Genomic DNA, 23,818 nt, shown 5'->3' on the forward strand with positions numbered 1-23,818 from the left:
GGTGTTGGGAAAATTGGATAGCCACATGCAAAAGAATGAAACCGGACCATTTCCTTACACCACACACAAAAATAGACTCCAAATGGTTGAAAGACCTCAATGTAAGACAGGAGTCCATCAAAATCCTAAAGGAGAACACAGGCAGCAACCTCTTCAACTTCAGCCACAGCAACTTCTTCCTAGAAACATCGCCAAAGGCAAGGGAAGCAAGGGCAAAAATGAACTCTTGGGACTTCATCAAGATAAAAAGTTTTTGCATAGCAAAAGAAACAGTCAACAAAACCAAAAGATAACCAACAGAATGGGAGAAGATATTTGCAAATGACATATCAGATAAAGGGCTAGTATCCAAAATCTATAAAGAACTTATCAAACTCAACACCCAAAGAACAAAGAATCCAATCAAGAAATGGGCAGAAGACATGAATAAACATATTTCCAAAGAAGACCTCCAAATGGCCAACAGACACATGAAAAAGTGTTCAACACACTCAGCAACAGGGAAATCCAAATCACAACTTCAAAGAGATACCACCTCACACCAGTCAGAATGGCTAAAATTAACAAGTCGGGAAACGACAGATGTTGGCGAGGATGCAGAGGAAGGGGAACCCTCCTACACTGTTGGTGGGAATGCAAGCTGGTGTAGCCACTCTGGAAAACAGTATGGAGGTTCCTCAAAAAGTTGAAAATAGAGCTACCCTACAACCCAGCATTTGTACTACTGGGTATGTACCCCAAAGATACAAATGGAGTGATCCAAAGGGGTACGTGCATCCCAATGTTTATAGCAGCAATGTCCACAATAGCCAAACTCTGGAAAGAGCCAAGATGTCCATCAACAGATGAATGGATAAAGAAGAAGTGGTATATATATACAATGGAATATTATGCAGCCATCAAAAAACCCCCGACATCTTGCCATTTGCAACGATGTGGATGGAACTAGAGGGTATTATTCTAAGCTTAATAAGCCAATCAGAGAAAGACAAATATTATATGATCTTACTGATATGAGGAATTCTTAATCTTAGGAAACAAATTGAGGGCTGCTGTAGTGGTGGGTGGTGGGAGGGATGGGGTAGCTGGGTGATGGACATTGGGAGGGTATGTGCTATGGTGAGCACTGTGAATTGTGTAAGACTGATGAATCACAGACCTGTACCTCTGAAACAAATAATACATTATATGTTAAAAAAAAAAAAAAAGTAGGAAGGGAAAAATGAAGGGGGGGAAATCGGAGGGGAGACGAACCATGAGAGACTATGGACTCTGAGAAACAAACTGAGGGTTTTAGAGTGGAGGGGGGTGGGGGGGATGGGTTAGCCCAGTGATGGGTATTAAGGAGGGCATGTATTGCATGGAGCACTGGGTGTTATACGTAAACAATGAACCATGGAACACTACATCAAAAACTAATGATGTAATGTATGGTGACTAACATAATAAAATAAAAAAATAAAAATAAAATAAAATCTCCACATTTGAGATAATGAACAACTGTTTAAAGCTAAATATTGATAATGAGCAATTGTGCTAAAAGGGTTAGTTGATAAACCTTGAAAGTACAAAGTTGTTGAATTTCCATGGAATAAATATTGATCAATTGGAAACAAGAGGGAAGTTATATATGGAAGATATATTCATTTTATTTTTATTTATCTCTCTTGTGATTTGTTCTGATATAAAGTTTATGTACTACCTGTCCAAGATTTCCTGAAAGCCTAACAAACTGCTTTGTCTCTATGGCTTATGAAGTAGTGCCTTCATCAAAAACTCATCACCTTATTTTTCCTTTCATCCCACTCTGGACCCTCCTGCCGTAGCATTGCCTTGGTCATACCTCCCAGGAAAGTATTAGTGCTTAAATTTTACTTCATGCTCAGTTTTCTAGGAATCCCAAAGTACCTCAGTTAGTACCAGAAGTGGGTTGACTTCTTTTGATGATTCTGGTGGCTCTGGACAAAAGAAAAGGAAGTAGGCTATAAATTGTTACTTTAATCTGTAGTCTCAAAAGTGAAGGGCATCAGTAGCAGTTTTAAACAGACTCTTTCACAGCAATGGGGAGCAACATGTTAAAATCAAGCACAGAATCTGCTTTTGAGTTTAAGTGAATTGCATAGGAGACTAAACACTCACCCTAAGATATTCCTATGTCCGTATGAGAGCTTGATAGAAAAATAGGTAAACCTGAGTCTAGGTGTTATGCATGTGGGTAAATAAGCCTAAGAATATTGAGTGTTCAGATCCTCTTAAATTTTCCAGGCTAACACAAGAAATTTTCTTTTCCCTGATAGAGCAGAAAGGTCTTTCCTCACATGAAGACTTTTTAAATATCTCAACTCATACTGTTTCCTGGGACGATGGTGCTTGTCTTCATAATCTGCTGTGACTTCCTCATTACTATCATTAGATGTACAATAATTAGCTTTATATAACAGCATAATCTAAGTACAGAAATACAGTTACTATGTAAGAAGAAATAGCATATGTATCCAAATAATTGAAATATCTGGCTGATATAAACCAGAAATCCTAAGAATTGAATGTATATATTAGTACCTTGAAGGTTTTGGACCTAGGAAAGTAAAATAAAATGAAGAGTTTACTGACATTGGAGAACTCTTCTGTAATTTGTGGCAAAAATACCAAGAGCTGGTTTTATTATACTGCTAAGATGGTTTCTTGAACCATGAGCACAATAACTCCATCAGACGGAAGTGAATTCACTTCAGGCAGTAACTGCCTAGTAACTTGAATGTACATGGAAAATAAAGAATGTTGATAAAGGTAACTACATAGGTGAATATATAAGACAGTATAAATGCTTTGTTTGTAATGCATTTTTTCTCCCAAATGATTTTTTAAAACAACTAAAGTAATAATTACAATTCTGTTTGATGGGCTTACCATTAATGAATACATAATGTGATTCATACATTATAACAGCAAATAGATGAGAGAATGGAAATGTATAGGCACATTTTTTTCTGCTACTGTGATTCAGTTGGTTTTATCATAAACTAGACTGTAATATATTTAAATTAATAAACTTTATTTTTAGAACAGTTTGATTCAGCAAACAAGTGAGCATAAAGAGAGTTTCTCTTACCACTCCCATATACAGTTTCCCCTACTACTAACATCTTGTATTAGTGTACCGCATTTGCTACAAGTGATGAAGCAATATCAATATATTACTGTAGTCTATAGTTCATTTTAGGGTTCACACTTTGTGTCATACAGATCTATGAGTTTTGACAAACACACAATACATGGATTCACCATTATAGTATCACACAAAATAGTTTTACTGCCCTAACATTCCCTCACATTTATCCTTTCATCCCTGAACCTCAGCAACCACTGATCTTTTTACTGTCTTCATAGTTTTACCTCTTTCACAATGTCATATAATTAGAATGGAGGGTATAAAACCTTTTTCAGTCTGGCTTCTAAAACTCAATATGCATTTAAGTGTCCTCTATGCCTTTTCATGACTTGATACCTCATCTCCTTTTATAGGTGGAAAATATTCCATTATATAAGTGTATCACAGAATGTTTATCCATTCACCTATTGAAAAACATTTTGGTTATTTCTAATTCTGGGCCATTATAAATAAAGGTGGTATAAACATATGTGTGCAAAAAGCAAAATGAGTATTTCACAATTCTTTCTATGAAACCAGTATTACTCAAATACCAAAGCCAAACCAAGAGAGCAAAAGAAAACTATAGACCAACACCTTCCCCCCAATAAATAAAGATTAAAAATCTTTAACAGCATTCTAGCCAACTCTACTGACCAACATATAAAAATTTTTTTACATCATGTCTCAGTGAGGTTAATACCAGAAATGCAAGTTTATTTGATATATAAAATCCATCAATGTAATATACCACAGTGATAAAGGAAACATTCCACATGGTCATTTGCACAAAGAAAAAGCATTTTACAAAACTCAACACATCTTTAGGATAAAAACACTCACCAAAGTAGGAATACAAAAAAAAAAAAAAAACAACAACAACCAAAAAAAACCCTCCCTCAATGTAGTAAGAGATATCTTATGCTGCTGCTGCTACTACTACTACTACTACAAATGAATGAATGAATGAATGAATGAATGAAAATCTCATAGCTAATATCAGATTAAATAGTGAAAGCCTCCACTCTAAGATCAGGGACTAGACAAGGATGTCTGCTTTCACTGCTTTTATTCAATATTGTTCTGAAGGTTCTAGCCTGGGAAATTTGAAAAGGAAAACAAATAAAAAACATCAATATTAGAAAAAGTAATTCCATCTTTATTTACAAGTGCTATAATTTTATATAGAGAAAATCCCAAGGAATCCACAAAAAAACTACTGTAGCTAAAAGAGAAGTTCAAGAAGTTTGCAGGATACAAAATAATGCAAAAATTAATTGTATTTATATACACTAATAATGAAAAAGCAATTCTATTTATATGAGTATCAAAAAGAATAAAATACTTAGGTATAAACTTAACAAAAGAAGTTCAAGACTTGTGCACTGAAAACTACAAAATACTTTTGAAAGAAATTAAAGAAGACTTAAATAAATGAAAAGATATCCCATGTTCATATAGTGGAAGACTTACTAAAATGGCAATATACCCCAAGTTCATGTACAGATTTAACAGAACTCTGTCAAAATCCTAGATACTTTTTTTCTCTTTTCTTTCTTTCTTCTTTTTAGAAACTGAAAGGCTAATATAAAAATTAATGTGGAAATGCAAGGGACTAAACAAGAGAATTTTGAATAGGAAGAATAAAGTTTGAAGATTCAACCTTCCCAATTTCAAAACTTCCTATAAGTCTACAGTAATTAAGGCTGCATGGTACTGGCATAGGGATAGATATACAGATGAGTGGAACAGAATTGTGAGTAAAGTAATTAACCTATATTTATGGCGTACTAAATTTTGACAAGGATGGGGGCCATAGTCCAAGATGGAGTTGGAAGAAGACCTAGAACACATATCCTCCGGGGATACACCAAATCTACACCATTTACAGAGCCATGCCTCCTGAAGAAGAACTGAAGCCTGACTGAACAGCTTCTTCAAAACAAAAGGGAGAGATAACAAGAATAATAAGAGAGAGGTAGACATGGTATTGAATGGTAGCACTATTTACGTCAGACAATATAGACATTAAACAAAGATGGAAACAATAAACAAAAAAGGCATTACATAATAATAAAGGGGTTAATCTGTCAAAAGGATATAAAAATTATAAATATCTATGCACCCAACATAGGAGCACATAAATATATAAAGTAAATACTAACAGACATAAAGGGAGAAAGTGAAGGTGATACAATAATAATATTGTATTATTGCTTACATCCCACTTACATCAATGGATAAATCATCCAGGCAGAAAATCATAGGGACACAGCATCTTTGAATGACATATTAAATCAGATAGATGTAAGAGTTTATATAGAAGACTGTATTTGAAAACAACAGAATACACATTTTTCAAGGGTACATGGAACATTCTCTAAGATACATCACATGTTAGGCTACAAAACAAGTCTCAATAAATTTAACAATACTAAAATCATGTCAAGCACTTTTTCTGACCAATGGTATGAAACTATAAAACAGTTATAAGAAAAAAATCAGGAAAAAAAAAACCCATAAGTATGTGGAAGTTAAACGCACTGCTCAAAACCAAATGACTCAGCCAAGAAATCAAAGAGAAAATAACAAAATACATGGAGACAAATGAAAATGAAAACAGAACAGTCCCAAATCTTTGGAACACAGCAAAAGCAGTTTTAAAAGGAAATTTGTAGCGGGCGCCTGGGTGGCTCAGTTGGTTAAGCGACTGCCTTCAGCTCAGGTCATGATCCTGGAGTCCCGGGATCGAGTCCCGCATCGGGCTCCCTGCTCAGCGGGGGGTCTGTTTCTCCCTCTGATCCCCTTCCCTCTCGTGCTTTCTGTCTCTCATTCTCTCTCTCTCTCAAATAAATAAATAAAATCTTTAAAATAAAAAGAAAGGAAATTTGTAGCAATAGAGGCCTAGCTCAAGAAATAAGAAAAATCTCAAACAAGTTTACACCTAAGAAAACTAGAAAATAAGAGCAAATAAAGTCCAAGGTGAGCAAAAAGAAGGAAATAATAAAGATCAGAGTGAAAATAAATGAAATAGAGACCATAAAGAGAAATGATCAATGAAAACAAAATCTGATTCTTTGGAAAGATAAACAAAAATTGGTAAATCTGTAGCCAGACTAAGAAAACGAGAGGATCCTGTTACCCCCTCCCTCTACTCCTCTCCCCTCAGAAACCCTCAGTTTGTTTCCCATGGTCCATAGTCTCTCATGGTTTGTCTCCCTCTCTGATTTCCACCCCTTCAGATTTCCCTCCCTTCCACTATTGTCCTCCCTGCTATTGCTTATGTTCCACATATGAGTCATGAGCACTGGGTGTTATACATAACTAATGAATCATTGAACACTACATCAAAAACTAATGATGTATTATACAATGGCTAACTGCACATAATAAAAAAAAAAGAATAAAATTCCATTCATCTCAGCAAAAAAGAAAAAAAAGAGAAGATTCAAGTAAATAAAATCAGAAAGTAAAGAGGACACACGAGAGAAATAAAAGAATTATAGAGACTACTACAAGAAATCATATGCTAACAGATTTGACAAACTAGATGAAATATACAATCTTCCAAAACTAAATCTGGATGAAATAGAAAATCTAATCAGACCAATTACTTGTAACAAAATTGAATCAATAATCAAAAAACTCCTAACAAACATAGCCCAAGACCAGATGAATTCACAAGCCAATTCAACTAAACATATAAAGAAGAGTTAATACCCATTCTCCTCAAACTATTCCAAACAATGTAAGAGGTAGGAAAACTTCAAAATTCATCCTAATAAGCCAGCATTACCCTGATACCCAAACCAAACAAAGACACTACAAAAAAAGAGAGCTATAGGCCAATATTCCAGATGAAGATAGATGCACAAATCCTTAATAAAATATTAGCAAACTGCATTCAGCAGTACATTAAAAGGGGCATTCACCAAGTTCAAGTGCAAGGGGATGCAAGGATGGTTCAATATTTGCAAATCAATAAACGTGAAACACCACATCAACAAAATGCAGGATAAAAATAATCATCTCAATAGATGCAGAAAAAGCATTTTTGACAAAGCACAACATCCGTTCATAACAAAAAATCTCAACAAAGTGGGGCTAGAGGAAATATACCTCTGCATAATAAAGGCTATATATAACAAACCTGCAGCTAACATCATACTCATTGGCAAAAAACTAAGAGCTTTTCCACTAAAATCAGGAACAAGACAAGGATATCCATTCTTGCCACTTTTATTTGACACATACTGCAAGTCCTAGCTACAGCAATCAGACAACAAAAAGAAAAAAAAGCATCCAAATTGGTAAGGAAGAAGTAAAACATTGCAGATGACATGATACAATATATGGAAAACCCAAAGTACTTTTAGACGTAATAAATGAATCCAATAAAGTTGCACAATACATAATTAATACAGAGTAATCTGTTGTATTTTATCCACTAATGATAAAGTAAGAGAAAGAGAAATTAAGAAAACAATTTAATCTACGACTGCACCCAAAAGAATAAAATACCTAAGAATAAACTTAACCAAGAAGGTACAATTCCTGTACTCTAAAAATAATAAAACACTGATGAAAGTGATGATGACACAAATGGAAAGATGTTCCATACTTATCGATTGAAATAATTAATGTTGTTAAAATGCCCATACTACCCAAAGCAATCTACAGATTTAATGCAATCCCTATCAAAATTCCAACAGCATTTTTCACAGAACTAGAACAAATAATCTTAAAATTTTTATGAAACCACAAAAGAACCTGAATAGCCAAAACAATCTTAAGAAAGAACAAAGCTGGAAATATCACAATCCTAGATTTCAAGATACTTCACAAAACTATAGTAATTAACACAGTATGGTACTGGCACAAAAACAGACACATAGATCAAGAGAACAGAGAGCCCAGAAAGAGATCCACACTTATATGGTCAATTAGCCTATGACAGAAGAGGCAAGAATATACAATGGGGAAAAGACAGTCTCTTCAATAAATTGTTATGGGAAAACTAAATGAAACTGAGCCACTGTCTTGCAACATATACAAAAATGAACTCAAAATGGTTTTTAAAGACCTAAATTTGAGACATGAAACCATAAAACTCCTAGAAGAAAACATAGGTCATAATCTCTTTGACATTAGTCTTATCAACAAATTTTCTAGATGTGTCTTCTGAGGCAAGGGGGAAAAAAGCAAAAGTAAACTACTGGAACTACACCAAACTAAAAGAAGCTTTTTGCACAGTGAAGGAACCCAATAAAATGAAAAGGCTGTCTACTGAATAGAAGATAATCACAGATGATATTTCCCACAAGGGGAAATATCCAAAATATCCAAAGGGGTTAATATCCAAAATATATGAAGAACTTATACAATACAATCACACACACACACACACACACACACACAAGAAACACATAATCTGATTCAAAAATCAGCAGAGGCCCCAAATAGACATATTTCCAAAGAAGACATACAGATAGCCAACACACACATGAAAAGATGCTCAATATCACTCATTATCAGGGAAATGCAAGTCAAAACCACAATGAGATATCACCTGTCAGAATGCTAGGATCAAAAAGACAAGAAATAACAAGAGTTGGCAAGAATATGCATAAAAAGAAACCCTCATGCACTGTCACTGGGAATGTAAATTGGTATAGTTATTGTGAAAAACAATATGGATGTTCCTCAAAAAACTGAAAATATAAATACCATATGATCCAGTAATTTCACTGTTGGCTACTGAAAACATATATGCATTCCTATGTTTATTGCAGCATTATTTACAATAGCCAAGATATGGAAGCAAGTATCCAATGATGAGTGGATAAAGATGTGGTGTACATACATATATGCATGCATGCATGCATACAATGGAATATTACTCAGCTATAAAAAAGAATGAGATCTTGCCATTTTCAACAACATCAATGAACACAGACAATACTATACTAAGTGAAGTAAATCAAAGAAAGTCAAATACTATGACTTCATTTATAGGTACAATCTAAAAAAAAAACCAAATGAGTAGACAAACAATGAAGAGGAACAGACCTATGAATACAAATAAAAAACTGATGGTTGCCAGAGAAAAGAGAAGGAGCATGAACAAAATGGATCAAGGGGAGTGGGAGGTACAGGCTTCGAGGTAAGGAATGAGTAAGTCAAAGTGATGAAAATTACAACATAGGGAATACAGTCCATGGTATTGTAATAATGTTACATGGTGACAGATGATAGCTACATTTGTGGTAAGCATAGCATAATGTATAGATTTGCCAGTCACTATGTTATACATCTGAAAATAATATAACATTGTGTGTCAAACTTTAATTAAAAATTTTTTGACAAATGAGCCAAGATAATTCAATGAAAAAAGAACAGTTTTTTCTTTTTTTTTTTTTTTAAAGATTTTATTTATTTATTTGACAGAGAGAGAGACAGCTAGAGAGGGAACACAAGCAGGGGGAGTGGGAGAGGGAGAAGCAGGCCTCCTGCTGAGCAGGGAGCCCGATGCGGGGCTCGATCCCAGGACCCTGGAATCATGACCTGAGCTGAAGGCAGGCGCTTAACGACTGAGGCACCCCGGCGCCCCAAGAACAGTTTTTTCAATTTACACTGTGAAGCCAGTTGGATATCCACATGTAAAAGAAAGAAGATGTAATCTTTCATCAGAGTATATACAAAAATTAATTCAAAATGGATCAAAGATCTAAATGTAAGAGGTTCAAATTATAAAACTCTCAGAATAAAACATCAGTATAAATGTCTGCAAACTTGGATCATGCAATGGATTCTTAAATAGGATACCAAAAACAAAAACAATCAAAGGAAAAAAAAATAGATGAATTTGGCTTCATCAGATTTTTACACTTTTGTGCTTCAGAGTACACTATCCAGAAAGTGAAAAGAAAATTTCCCAGAATGAGAGAAAATATTTTCAAATCCCATATCTTATACGAGTCTAGTATCCAAAATATATAAATAACTATTAGAACTAAACAGTAAAAAGTCCGATAATTCTATTATAAAATGGACAAAACATTTGAATAGATTTTTTTCAAAGAAGATGTGCAAATTGATGATAGATCTATTCAACTTCATTAGGGAAATGTAAATCAAAACCGTAGTGAGATATCACTTTAAAATACTAGGATGGGGGCGCCTGGGTGGCTCAGTTGGTTAAGCAGCTGCCTTCGGCTCAGGTCATGATCCCAGGGTGCTGGGATCGAGCCCTGCATCGGGCTCCCTGCTCGGCGGGGAGCCTGCTTCTCCCTCTCCCTCTGCCTGCCTCTCTGCCTACTTGTTCTCTCTCTCTATCTCACTGTCAAATAAATAAATAAAATCTTTAAAAAAAATAAAAATAAAAAATACAATAAAATACTAGGATGTTTACAAAGGGACAAAGGGTAAAAAGTGTTGGCAATCGTGTGGAAAAATAGGAACTTTCATATAGTGCTGGTCAGAAAATAAAATAGTGCAGCTACTTTGGAAAACAGTTTGGCAGTTCCTCAAAAAGTTAAACATAAAATTACCATATGATCTAGAAATTCTACTCTTACATATGTATCTAAGAGAATTGAAAACACATGTCCATACACAAACTAGTTAAATGTTTTTAACACTACTATTCATAAAAGTCAGAAAAGTGAACACAACCTGATGAAGGGATAAAAAATGCAGAATTTCCGTATAATAGAATATTACTTAGCCCAAAGAAAAAATAATAATCCATGCTACAACATTGATGAACCTTTAAAACATTATGCTAAGTGAAAGGAGCCAGATATAAAAGACACATATTGCGCAATTATTTTTGTATGAAATGTTTAGAATAGGAAAACACATAAATATAGAAAAGATTATTGGTTCAAAGGCCTGGAAGGATGAGGAGTAAATGCTAATAGGCATGGGATTTATTTTTCAGGTGGTAAAAATATTCTGGAATTTGATAGCTGTGACAACTATACCACTTAGTGAATATACTATAATCCACTGAATTGTATGCTTTAAAAGGGTGAGTATTTTAATATATGAATTATATTTCAATTTAAAAATAACTGCAGCTACTGGAGTCATTACTAAAGAAGTCATTAAGAATGCAGTTATGGGGATTGTTGGGGAGAATGTACATAAGCCATCACTGAAGCACTGGGCTATTTTGAAGTTAACTCAATAGGGGGCAACATATGATGCCAAGCTGGAGGAAAATTACAGCCAACAATCACTCCCTTCTCTTGGCTAAACTAGTGGAGTCATTTTGAATGAGAAAAATTAATCCTCTTCATCTACTCTTTATAACTCTATATTAAAACATTGAAATATTTAATAAAACAACATAACATGTCTTAAATACTGAGTGACAAGAATACAGGTTGGTTCTATGTTTCAAATATCTTACACAAACGTTCTACACCCTTGTAAAATTGTTTGTATCACTACTCTGCTATTTATAGCAAAGGTCTTAATACTGTCAAAAAGTAATTGGAGTTGAAGTTGGTGTGTACTTTGCATTAATGAGTTTCCATAACAGTATATATCTGAAAGTCTCAGAATGGAAGAGAAACTGACTATCAGAAGAATTTGGCAATAACTAATGTTTAGATGGTTTGTGATGGTTACTTTAATATAGAGAATGTAATATTGCAGAAAAGTCTCACCATGAATTCTGAGGATCAGGAGCCAAATTCCAGCCATGAGGAACATTTGAAAGAATACATGTTCAAAATGATCTTTGAAATAAGGAAGCAAGGCAAGAGATAGGACAGCAAGAGGGTGACACAGCTACTTGAATCTGCATACAAGGTCAAAATGAGCCCAGTATTAAATCTGATTCTCTTAAGCTACTAGTGTTGAGCTACATGAATAATCATGTCTTATTCCCTAATTGTCATGCCTTCATTAACTGCGAAGCTGGTCACAGAGTGGCCAGTCAGTAACTATTTACTGAATGACCTCAGCAGTGACAGAGAGATACAGGGGCAAAAAACTAAGCCTACCATTATACTTAACTATCTTCTTGCAGCCAGTCCTTTTAATGATATTAATAGCTTTCATGAGGTCAATAAACATAGTGTCAAAAATTATTCCTCAATTTCTGCAATTTACTGTGAAGAATCAAGTCATTCAGTGACTCTTCAATGTGGCCTCAGGCTTCACTATAATTCTAGAATAGTTAACAAAAAGGTTCCAAAGCCAATGCAAGCAATGTGGCCAAGATTCCTCCTTCCACAGAGCATTCTAAATGCTGCCTACCTACAGGCATAGGCTATTAAAAGAATGGCATCAAAGTAAAATTAACCCTATTGTATTATGTTAAATTCCCTACATTTCCAAAATTCTATCGTCAGTAGCCAAATAGTTACTTGGGTGTTTATTATAGTATATTAGGCATATTGATGGTGTCACTGATGTTTTGAAAACCTAAAACCCAGTACATTGCAACTTTGTTAGATTAACATTTGTTGAGTGGAGTTTCCAGAGGATGGAGGTGTTGGATAGCGAGCCATAGTTCAACAAAGACAGTAAGGCAAAGTGAGATAGAGAAGTTTTTTGTTTTTTTCTTTTTTTACTCACAGGTCCTAGAGGTATTCCATGGCATGCCTGAAAGACTGCACAGGGATATCAAGGAAGGGTACAGGCAGAGAGTGAGCTGCAGGACCTGGGATGCATGCCTTTATGAGGATCTGCCGTGGAGTGCATTTGGGGTTGTTCCTGGGTTAGGGCCAGATTTGTCAATTCAATCCAAAAAATGCTTGGTTTTTTGGTAAGTTTCACAGGGATCTTATTTAAGAGGCTCACAAAGGGAAGAAGATGGGGGACAATTTATACAGAAGAAACTTTACTGTCAGGGTGTAATAGAAGTCATACCAGCAATTTATATTTCCCTGTGAGTCTGCTGATTATTATCTAGGGCATGCACTTGACATAGGGGCTAGGCCCCTGCAGCCTGTTTAGCCACACAAAATGGATGCCAAAGCACCAGTATTATAGAGTAGTTTAGCTAGAGTCTCAACAATGTAGATGCTTTTTCAGTCGGCACAGCTGCTGAAAGGACAAAAGAGGATATCTGTGTGAGAGGGCAGTCGGCAGTTTATCTAGATTTTACTATTCTAACATCAGCTTCTTAGCATTTTTTCATTTGAATCACAAAGGTCAAGGACAATTAAAATGCATTACTTGATCTTTGGTAAGACCCTCCTTGATATTTCTATCAAATTTCTTTGACTAAGTGATTACACTAATAGAAGAAAATCCATGGAAGTTATGGCTACCAAGCAAATGATACCCTAGCTTCTCCTTGCTGTGTAACATCCATAATAAACAGGAGATAATAAAGTTATGATTGCTATAGTTCTTGGTAAGAATTTATCCCTCTAATAAAATGTTTAAAGACCAGGAAATTAAATAATTCTCTTTGATATATTAAAATTATTCCTACACTGAAAATTACCATGTATTTATGTATTCACTCAACAAATTTGTATTGTGTCTACTAAGTGGCAGGCACTTAGTGGCATGTATAGAGAGAGGAAACTGTGAGTGTATTATCCATAATGATGTATTTTCAACAATGTTTAAGATCTTTTGAACATCATGGATGTTAAGAAATGATTAACAGATTTTGGATGAAGCACTGTATAAGAAAATCTCAGATTTCTCCTGTTTTTCAAACAGTAGTCATATTTTATAAAGCATGGGAATAAGATAAAAATATTAATCTTTTCCTTTTTAATGTCTTATTTGCTCACTAACCAACAGTGTCAGACACATGGACACTTTTGTCCCAATCCTCCCCTAGACTTGCTTCTCCTTATGTTAGAACTTGGGTGATAGTTTTCAGGAAGTTTTTCTATATCTCCACTCAAAATTAAGTGCTATAAATACTGGAATATTTTTTTACAACATGGCATATTGGTTGAGGTATAGTCACAGGATCATCTGCTATCAGGGCACTAATCAAGTTTTCTTTTTGCATTATCTAGCCATTAATAATTCAAAATCTTTCAGAACAAAGATAACTCAAATAATTCAAAGGCAGTTTATGAGTTGGTGTATTTTATGCTATAAATATATAGTGTCATGAATATAGTACAAACCACTCAAAATCTTGAAAAAACTGATAAAGATTTCAGTGAATCCTTTTGCAAAGATAAAAATCACTGACATTGAATCAAGTATATAAATATGGACTTTCTTTATATTAGGTTTGCTTAATATGATATATTCTCACAAGTTTCCCCAAACCTTTTGATTCTGTATATACTGTTAATATTACATAACAAAGCATCAAGGTGCATAAGAAAGAGCATTAGACCAAAAGTCAGGACTTCAGGTTTGTGTGAATTGAACGTGTCTTTTATGTCTCTGATTCTAATCTGTGATGGTTATTTTTGTGTGTCACCTCACCTGGGCTAAGAGACACGTAGATAACTGGTAAAACATTATTTCTGGGTGTGTCTGTGAGGGGATTTCTGAAGACATTAACATTTGAATTAGAGAATTATGTAAAGCAAAGGGCCCTCCTCAATATGTGTGGGCATCATTGAATTCCCTGAGGGCTCAAATAGAATAAAAAGGGAGAGGAAAGGTGCATTCTCTCACCATCTCTCTGTTTGAACTAGGACATCCATCTTCTCCTGCCCTTGGACATCAGTGATTTTCAAGCCTTTAGACTCAGACTGGATTTACATCATCTACTCCACCTTGCTGAGTTCTCAGACCTTCAAACTCAGACTGAATTACAACACGTGCCTTCCCAGTTCCCAGTTTGGAAACGGCACATTGTGGGACTTCTCAACCTCCATAATCACATAAACCAATTATATGATAAATCTATTTCAACAGGGTATATACCAGCATACTCAATTTATTGTGCTTCATTTTACTGCACTTTTTAACAAATTGAAGGTGTGTGGCAGCCCTGCGTCAAACAAGTCTATTGGCACCACTTTTCTAACAGCATTTGCTCACTTCATGTCTCTGTGTCACATTTTGATAATTCTCACAATATTTCAAACTATTTTATTACTATTATATTTGTTATAATCTGTGATCATGATTATGACTCACTAAAAACTCAGATAATGCTTAGCATTTTGGCAGTATTTTTTAATTAAGATATATATAGTTTTTTATTGTTTTACTATATATATATTGTTTTTTAGACATAATGCTATTGCACACTTAAGATACTACAGTATAGTATGTACTGGGAAACTAAAAAATTTATGTGACTTGCTTTATTATGATATTTGCTTTATAGTAGTGGTCTGGAACTGAGCCCATAATATCTCCAAGGTATTCCTATATGTCCTGTTGGCTCCATTTCTCTGGAGTACTCGGAGTAATTCACAGCTCAAAGGAATTTACTAGGAACATGCTCGAGTTCCTTCCAGTTCTAAAATTTGATGATATGGCATGATGCAACATCTACTTCCTTTATGTTAGGAGCTTCTAATCAGTACCTACAGCATAAAGGTAGTATTTACTCAAAGTAATCTAGTTCTTTCTTGATGTGCTGTAAGCTATTTGTAGGATTCATTTCTAGTTTCTGTAACATGCAGAGTCACATGCACACTCTTGAGTTTTTCTAAGCATTCAGATATCCTGAGAGCTCCAGTAACATGAGAGCTCTCCATGCTACCTGGACTGCAATATTGTGATCAATATTCCAGCTTGTTTTTTGAGAAGTTCATGATAAACCTAAGCTATTTTCTCTTGTCTCATTAAAGGGTATTATAAAACCAAAGTTTAAATTGAAGGGTAAATACACTCTCTTTTAATCAGAAAGCAATAATATATTCTAATTATTGAGACACTTATCATGTTTGCTATCCCTATTGATTTTTTTTTTTTTTACATCATTATGTTGAAAAATCTTTCCAGGCATGACCCACTGGAAGATAAAGTCTAAACATGAAATTTCAAAGTTCATAGGTACTTTGGGGATGCTATACCACTCAGCCTGATGTAGATTAACAGCCTCAGATAACTGAACGGGTATTTACATTAGGAAGTTTCTCAAGGATTCTGAACCATCAAATTACATCAGCAGTTACTGCAAAAACTAACTCTACATGGCTCAGGACAATTACCTGATTCATATCAATGGAGGTAGCGTGGAATCACAATTGTTACAATTGTTTGCACTGAAATCATAATGTGCTCCACCTACTCCAAAGATTGCCATGATTATTGACGATCTCATTACGAGTATCAGTCTTCCCTCAAATACCTTCCCTCAAAAGGGGAATTTGAGCCATTCAAATACCTTGGCATTTAAGATTTTATCATTGAACTCTTTGCTATTGCTTATCTTCCTGTCTTTGTCATACTCTGTCAAAGCACTTTCTGTTCCTGGAATCCTTCCCCAGCCTATAATCTTTTGCTGTCTCCATATCCCTCACATGTACCTACTTATTCTACTTCTCTGCCCCCACCTGCAAATGAGATTGTATACTTGTATTTGTCTCCCCCTTTTCCCTCATTAGAAGCAAAATGACAGCATTTGCAGTGCCTCACAGCACTTCCTGGGCACCTGCCTTCTTCCGCTTTAAATTGGTAGTCTCACAATCCAGAAAAGAACAGTACTGTCTTTCTTAGCATCCCAAACCTAGCTCACAAGCTGGCACATGGGAGACATTCAACTAATGTATCTAAATCACTTTATGCTATAAAATGGGAAAACTGAGGCTCAGAGAGATATCAAATATCTTTTCAAAGCCATTCAGCTGATTTGCTGGTAGAACTAGGAGTACCCCTTCTTCTAAGTTTATCAGTCTTCTACAGAACTATATACCACATGAGGCAATGCAGTTGGTCTATGTATATCCCAGTTATTGTACTTCATCCTTTTTCTTTTATCTTTTATAAAATAACATCCTGGACACACTTGCTCCTTAAATTCCTGAAAACCAAAACCTACAACCATCTGTAAATCTATCACCTTTGCCCCTACTCTTTGGTTTGTATATCTTGCACACTTTGGAATCTTGACTATGTTCTCAGAGCTAAGGAATCTCTCTGTTCTAATTGCCTGAGTATCTGCCCCACTGCCATTAACCATATAATCCCAAAGCAGTCAGAAAGCAAAATTTCACTTACTACGCATTTTATCTTTATTGATACACAGTATGATTATACCTCTGAAGAGGTAATGCTCCAGAAATATTAGGCATGTTCATTTGAGATCCATGAGCCATTTCAGATGATAAAATAGTACCACTTTATGAAATTTCAACCAGCCCATTAACTTTGCATTGCATAAAACTATCAGGTTAGGATTTTTAATTGAACAGGCTTGAACTTTCTTAGTGGCTCTTTTCTTCCTTTCTATATTAAAATCTCATCCTTATTGCCTCTGAGTATACAAACATGCATATACATATACAAACACTGCACTTAATTAAAACCAGAAATCCCATTTACTTAATTAGTTAGTGTGAATAAAGCACCCTTTGGAAAAGATACTACCAACTTTTGCCCCTTTAGGAAAGCTATAGAACAAATAGTGAATCTCTGACTTTCTCTGACTCCGTAAGTTGTGTTCCAAAATGTGCCAACATTTACCTGCATACATACTTTAGATGCCACAACAGGATTTTTAAACAAGTTCAGAGCATACATAATCGGAAAAATTTCATTTTCAGGAATATAAAAACAAGTTAAAAATAATATGTATTTCTATTGGATATTATCTAACACATCTAAACTCTTTAGTCTGTAATGCATTGATTTATACATGCTCATCCATAGTAAGGTAAACTTCTTCCTAAAATTGCTCTAATAATCTCTGGGCGCCTGGGTGGCTCAGATGGTTAAGCGTCTGCCTTCGGCTCAGGTCATGATCCCAGGGTCCTGGGATCGAGTACCGCATTGGGCTCTCTGCTCTTTGGGAGCCTGCTTCTCCCTCTGCCTCTCTCTCTCTCTGTCTCTCATGAATAAATAAATAAAAATCTTTAAAAATAAATTAAAAAAATTGCTCTAATAATCTCTTCTATTGCTCATTTATTTGCCTGATTTTTTAAAGATTTTAATTCGTTAGTTAACATACAGTGTTGTATTAGTTTCAGGTGTACAATAGAGTGATTCAACAATTCCATACATCACTCAGTGCTCATCATGACAAGTGCTCTCCTTAATCCCCATCACCTATTTCACCCACCTCCCAAACCTCTCCTGACTGGTAACCATCAGTTTGTTCTCTACAGTTGAGACTCTGTTCCTTGGTTTGATATTCTCTCTCTCTCTCTCTCCCTCTCGCTTTTTTTTCCCTTTGCTTGTTTGTTTCTTAAATTCCATATGGTGACTGAAATCATATGGTATTTGTCTTTCTCTGACTGACTTATTTCGCTTAGCATTATACTCTCTAGCTCTGTCCATGTCCTTGAAAATGGCAAGATTTCATTCTTTATTATGGCTGAATAATACTCCATAGTATATACATACCACATCTTCCTTATCCATTCATCAATCAATGGACACTTGGGCTGCTTCCATATCTTGGCTATTGTAAACAGTGCTGCAATAAACATAGGGGTGTATGTATCCCTTTGAATTAGTGTTTCTGTATTCTTTTGGTAAATAGTGCAATTAAGGAATCATTATTTTTTGTATTTTTCAATGTTTTAATACCATGAAGGTTTGGAAATTTCCTCCAAATTGGAAATTAGTATATTAGATACATGAGAAAACCAAATAGAGGGATCTCATGAGCCGAAGCTATATATTAAATTTGTTATGACCTCTCCCAGGGTTTGATTAACTACGAAATCATTCAAAGCTTAAGCAGGATAGTGATCTGCCTTTCTAGTTCATCATGCATTAGTAACAGAAACAAGAAAGAAAAGGATAAGTAAAGTAAAAGTGATCACTCAGTACTAAAGAAGAAAGCTTGGACACACAAAAACTTACACGGGTTTGTGTTAATGTTTCATGTTAAATGTTTAATGGTAAATATTCCAAATAATGACCCACATTGGTTTGTTTGTTTGTTTTTAAGATTTTACTTATTTATTTGACAGAGAGAGACACAGCAAGAGAGGGAACACAAGCAGGGGGAGTGGAAGAGGGAGAAGCAGGCTTCCAGCAGAGCAGGGAGCCCGATGCAGCGCTCGATCCCAGGACCCTGGGATCATGACCTGAGTCGAAGGCAGATGCTTAACCAACTGAGCCACCCAGGTGCCCCTACCCACATTGTTAGTAAAAGGCTAAAATGTGTTCAATCTCAGTAATTTAGAATATATTTACAAAATAATATATTAAGCAAAACATTTTTAAATGATTAAACTATTAAAAATAAATATCTTAACTATGAAGAGAAAGTTATTTGTAAAAACTACATATATGACACATTTAAAATAAATTTATCCAGATGAAACATTTCTATAGTTTCCTATGGTCAGATAAATTGATACCTGTTTCTGTGTTGTATATTGATTATAAACAAATTTTATAAAGACAGCACTCTGCCTTTTAATTATTTTTATTTTCTTCATAGACTGTAGAATAATTCACTGTATATTAGCACAGCTAACACAACTTTTTTGGCCTTCTCATCCATTACCATGACTTTCATCCATTCTATCACCTAAAGCCAAATTGATCTGACTTGTAAGTTATTTATTTGGAACTCTTTTTTGATAATTTCTTAAATACTATGCTCTTTTTTGTTCATTAGCTTGACTGGTTTTGATTACTTTACTGACCTCTTCAGGAATGTTGTCATAAATACTAGGTGTAAAAGAAGGAGCCAGGGGCACCTGGGTGGCTCAGTCGCGTAAGTGTCTGCCTTTGGCTCAGGTCATGATCCCAGGGTCCTGGGATTGAGTCCCACATCAGGGTCCCTGCTTGGCTGGGAGCCTGCTTCTCCCTCTCCCTCTGCCCTCCCCTACCCCTGCTTGTGATCTCTCTCTCTCCCTCTCTCTCTGTGTCAAATAAATAAATTAAAAGAAAAACAGAAAGAGCCAAATTCTAAGTGTCTACTCTGATAAAACTTTCCTAGGTACTGTTGGGATTTACATATTGTGATAACATCTTAGGTATTAGAAATACATGAAAGTGGCACCAAGCAACCCACAGTGACATCATTTTCCTCTACCATTAATTTCTATTGGATAAAAATCTGATTCTCTTATTAACAAAGACAAAGTAAGCATTCAATCTTTGGAAATAGGCAAGACATTAAGTTAATTTATAGCATGTTATTAAAATATAGACACATGAATAAATACTTCAGTGAATTTAATTGCTAATGTGGAAATGTTATAAAAGTACGAGGATGCTTCCCAAATGTCCAGGCAATACAAATACAGAAAAACAAAAGGCAGGGGGATGATAAAAGGCAAGACAAAGAGGAAAGGAGATCACCTAAGAAGATTGAGTGGAAAAATCTGAGAAAGGAGAAGGAGAACAGAATGAATAAAAAAAAATGAGAGTAGAGAGGAGGTATTAGCTTTAGAAAAGGTAAATTCCAAGATATTCATTTTGACTATTTACAATTCCATTTTGGGTGGGTTTAAACAAATGGCAAATGTCCATTTAGAACCTTGAATATTTTAATATTTTAGATCTAATAAGGTCAGGGAATAGTAAACTTATCTTAATTTTTGTTTGTTTTAAAAATTTGTATTAATATACAAAGAAGGGTAACTTAGATGTATACTAATGTGGTTTTCTCATATGCACTTTCGTGTACATAACCTTCCCCTTTGTTATCTAAAATCACCTGTTAGGAGGATTCATTTTTTTAAACTTTAATGCAAATAATAACAACAATAGCAATATCCAAAATAAACCACTTTAAATATTTCTTGAAACTGCTCTGTGCCAGGAACTGCCTTTAATTCTTTGCATATGTAATAGATACTATAAATCGGCACATTCAATATCCATTTCAACTTGTGTGCTTTCCTGTGTGCTGAGAACTTAAAAATTATATTTTCAGTTTCTCTTGTAGTCAGGATTCCAGATTTGATTTAGCATCCATCCATCATATGTTGTCATACATGATTTGAATTTGGAACCGTGCAAAGTGGGAAGAGATGCAGAGTATGAGGCTCCATTTTGTTGATGTCAACAGCAATATGGCCCTATGTTTAATGACCATTTGATTTGGAGACTCCCTTAGTAATACTAGTAGTTTCCTGCTCTGGCATAGGAGAACTGACTTGGGGTTACCAATGCCCAGATTCTGAGCCCTGAAGCTGGAATTCTGCAGTGTGATTCTAAAGATTAAGAGTTATTCTGAAGTTTGGCCAGAAGCCCAAAGATATTTTTAGCCATTAAATATCTAGCAACAAATCATTTTCTTTTTAGGTTTGGAAAGGTTGTTTGTGTTGTCTGCAACTAACCCCTATCCAAATACATCATACTAAGAAAGCAAGAGTTAAGATATATTCTCTGACAACCAAAACAGGATTTTCAAGTTCAAATAAAAATAGCAGGCTTGCTAACTAGGGTTTCTGAAGAGAAAAAAAAAAAAAAAAACAACTTCAAATTTCTTTAGCTCTCCAATGTAAGGTGGGATTTAAAACATACTATCCCTAAATATGGCACCTTGATATGTTGAAAATCTTAAACTGAAGGAGTCTGAGAAAATGGCCAAACCAGGAAGGTCATTCTGACTTCCCCCAATTCACCCTTCTTCCCTGAAAGCAAGACATAAATCTCCCCCGTGAAAGGAACATTCCCTGTACCAGAAGGAAAGAAAACATTCTTATCACCGAAGACAGGGATTTTGGGGGCCAAAAAATCTGTACACATAAATCTTGTTAAATTAACCCTTCTCTTCCTCATTACTTCTTCACCATTTACTACCCCTAACTGAAACTCTTTGTTTTCTCCATTTTTCACAAATTTATTATTATTTCCTCATCTAAAATGTTTAAAACTTCTTGCTCTGATGACTACTTTGGGTCTTTATTCTCTTGTGAAGGCTCCCATGTAGATGTAAAAATTCAATAAAACTTGTATGCTTTTCTCCTGTTAATCTGTTTTTCTCAGCTTAATTTTCAGACCCAGCCAGGATTCTTCAGAATCAAGGAAAAATGTTTTCCTCCCCTATATTAACAAGAAGCAAATTAGACCATTTCTTGAGAGAAAACAGTACTGAAGAAGGAAAAAATCTAGTGCCCACAACATCACATGATTGATGGATCAAGAAAAAAGACTCAAATGAGAAACAAAGGCTGTAGTGTGTGTTTTGATCTCCTGTGTCCACATTTGGCCCCCAAGTGGAGAGGCAGGTAAGATCATGAAATGTAAAGGAGAAGCTTTGTCTCACTTCTGGAGGGAGATTCCCTTGAAGGGTGCCCCAAAATAGAATGTTGAAAGTGGCCATATCAAAGGGAGTCTTAATGAAAAGCTAATTAAAGGAGAAGAAAGCCAGGAGTGTTACTTTCCTGAGCACATATGATATTGTGATTTATAATAGAAATATGTTTTTGGTCCTTGTCCCTGTGCCTTGCACAAATCTCCTAAAACACTTGGAATTTCCTAAGTAATAAAAGCAATAAAGATGTCTGTTATTAGAGAAGCCCTTTTCAACCACACTAGAGTTTATGTTAATGAGGTGACTTTTAGAAAGCTCCTAAGAATGGGAGCTGGTTGCCAGGGGAACAAAACACTTGATTAGAGGGTTAGAACTTTCAGCTCCAACTCCCACAACCCCCACATCCAGGGAGAGAAGAGAAGCTGGAGGTTGATTCAATCACCAACTGCCAATAATTTAATCAACCATGCCTATATAATGAAGCCTCCTTAATGACCCAAAAGGACAAGGTTAGGAGAGCTTCTTAGTTAGTGAACAAGTGGATGTGAAGGAAGAGTGGCATACCCTGGAGTAGGCATGGAATCTTCTTGCTCCTTTCTCTCATAGCTTGCCCTACACATCTCCTCCATCTGGCTGTTCCTGAACTATATACTTTTGTAATCAAGCAACAATGTAGTAAATAAAATGTTTTCTCGAGTTTTGTGAGCTGTGGCAGCAAATTAATGGAACTTACATTTGGGGATAAGGGAACCTCCAATTTATAGCCAGTCAGTCAGAAACACAGGTAACATCCTGCAGGTGGTGACATTTGGTGATCAGAATCAGAGAATTGAGAGTAGAGAAGGTCCACAGAAGGGTGTTTTTCCTTTACAGCATCTCTTAAGTCCTGCATGGTATGTATGAGACCGAATGTTTCTGTGTATCACAAAGTGGGACCGTATAAAGGAACTGAGCTGAGAGCCAGAAAGCATGCCTTGAGGGCTACCATAGCAAAGCATGAGGTGAGATAATAGCAGAAGCTATAATATGGATTGGGTAAGCCATGAGCCAGATGAAGGAACATGGCAGATGCTCAAAGGAATATCAGATCCAATGAGATTCTAACTGAAATGAATCAGCTCGCAGCACGACAGTGTCCTAGCCAAACTAACAAACAGCAGGTCAAAAGTTAAGCTAGGAGTACAATCACATTAGCATCAGACACCAATGGTATCTATTGATAATCAGGGATAAATTTATTTTTTTAAGATTTTATTTATTCATTAGTGAGAGAGAGAGCATAAGCAGGAGGAGAGGCAGGGGGAGAGGGAGAAGCAGAGTCCCCGATGAGCTGGGAGCCCGATGTGGGGCTCAATACCAGGACCTGGAGACCATGACCT

Source organism: Leptonychotes weddellii, chromosome 7, assembly GCF_054177405.1.
Source record: "Leptonychotes weddellii isolate Sample4059 chromosome 7, ASM5417740v2, whole genome shotgun sequence".
In the NCBI taxonomy this organism is placed as follows: Eukaryota; Metazoa; Chordata; class Mammalia; order Carnivora; family Phocidae; genus Leptonychotes; species Leptonychotes weddellii.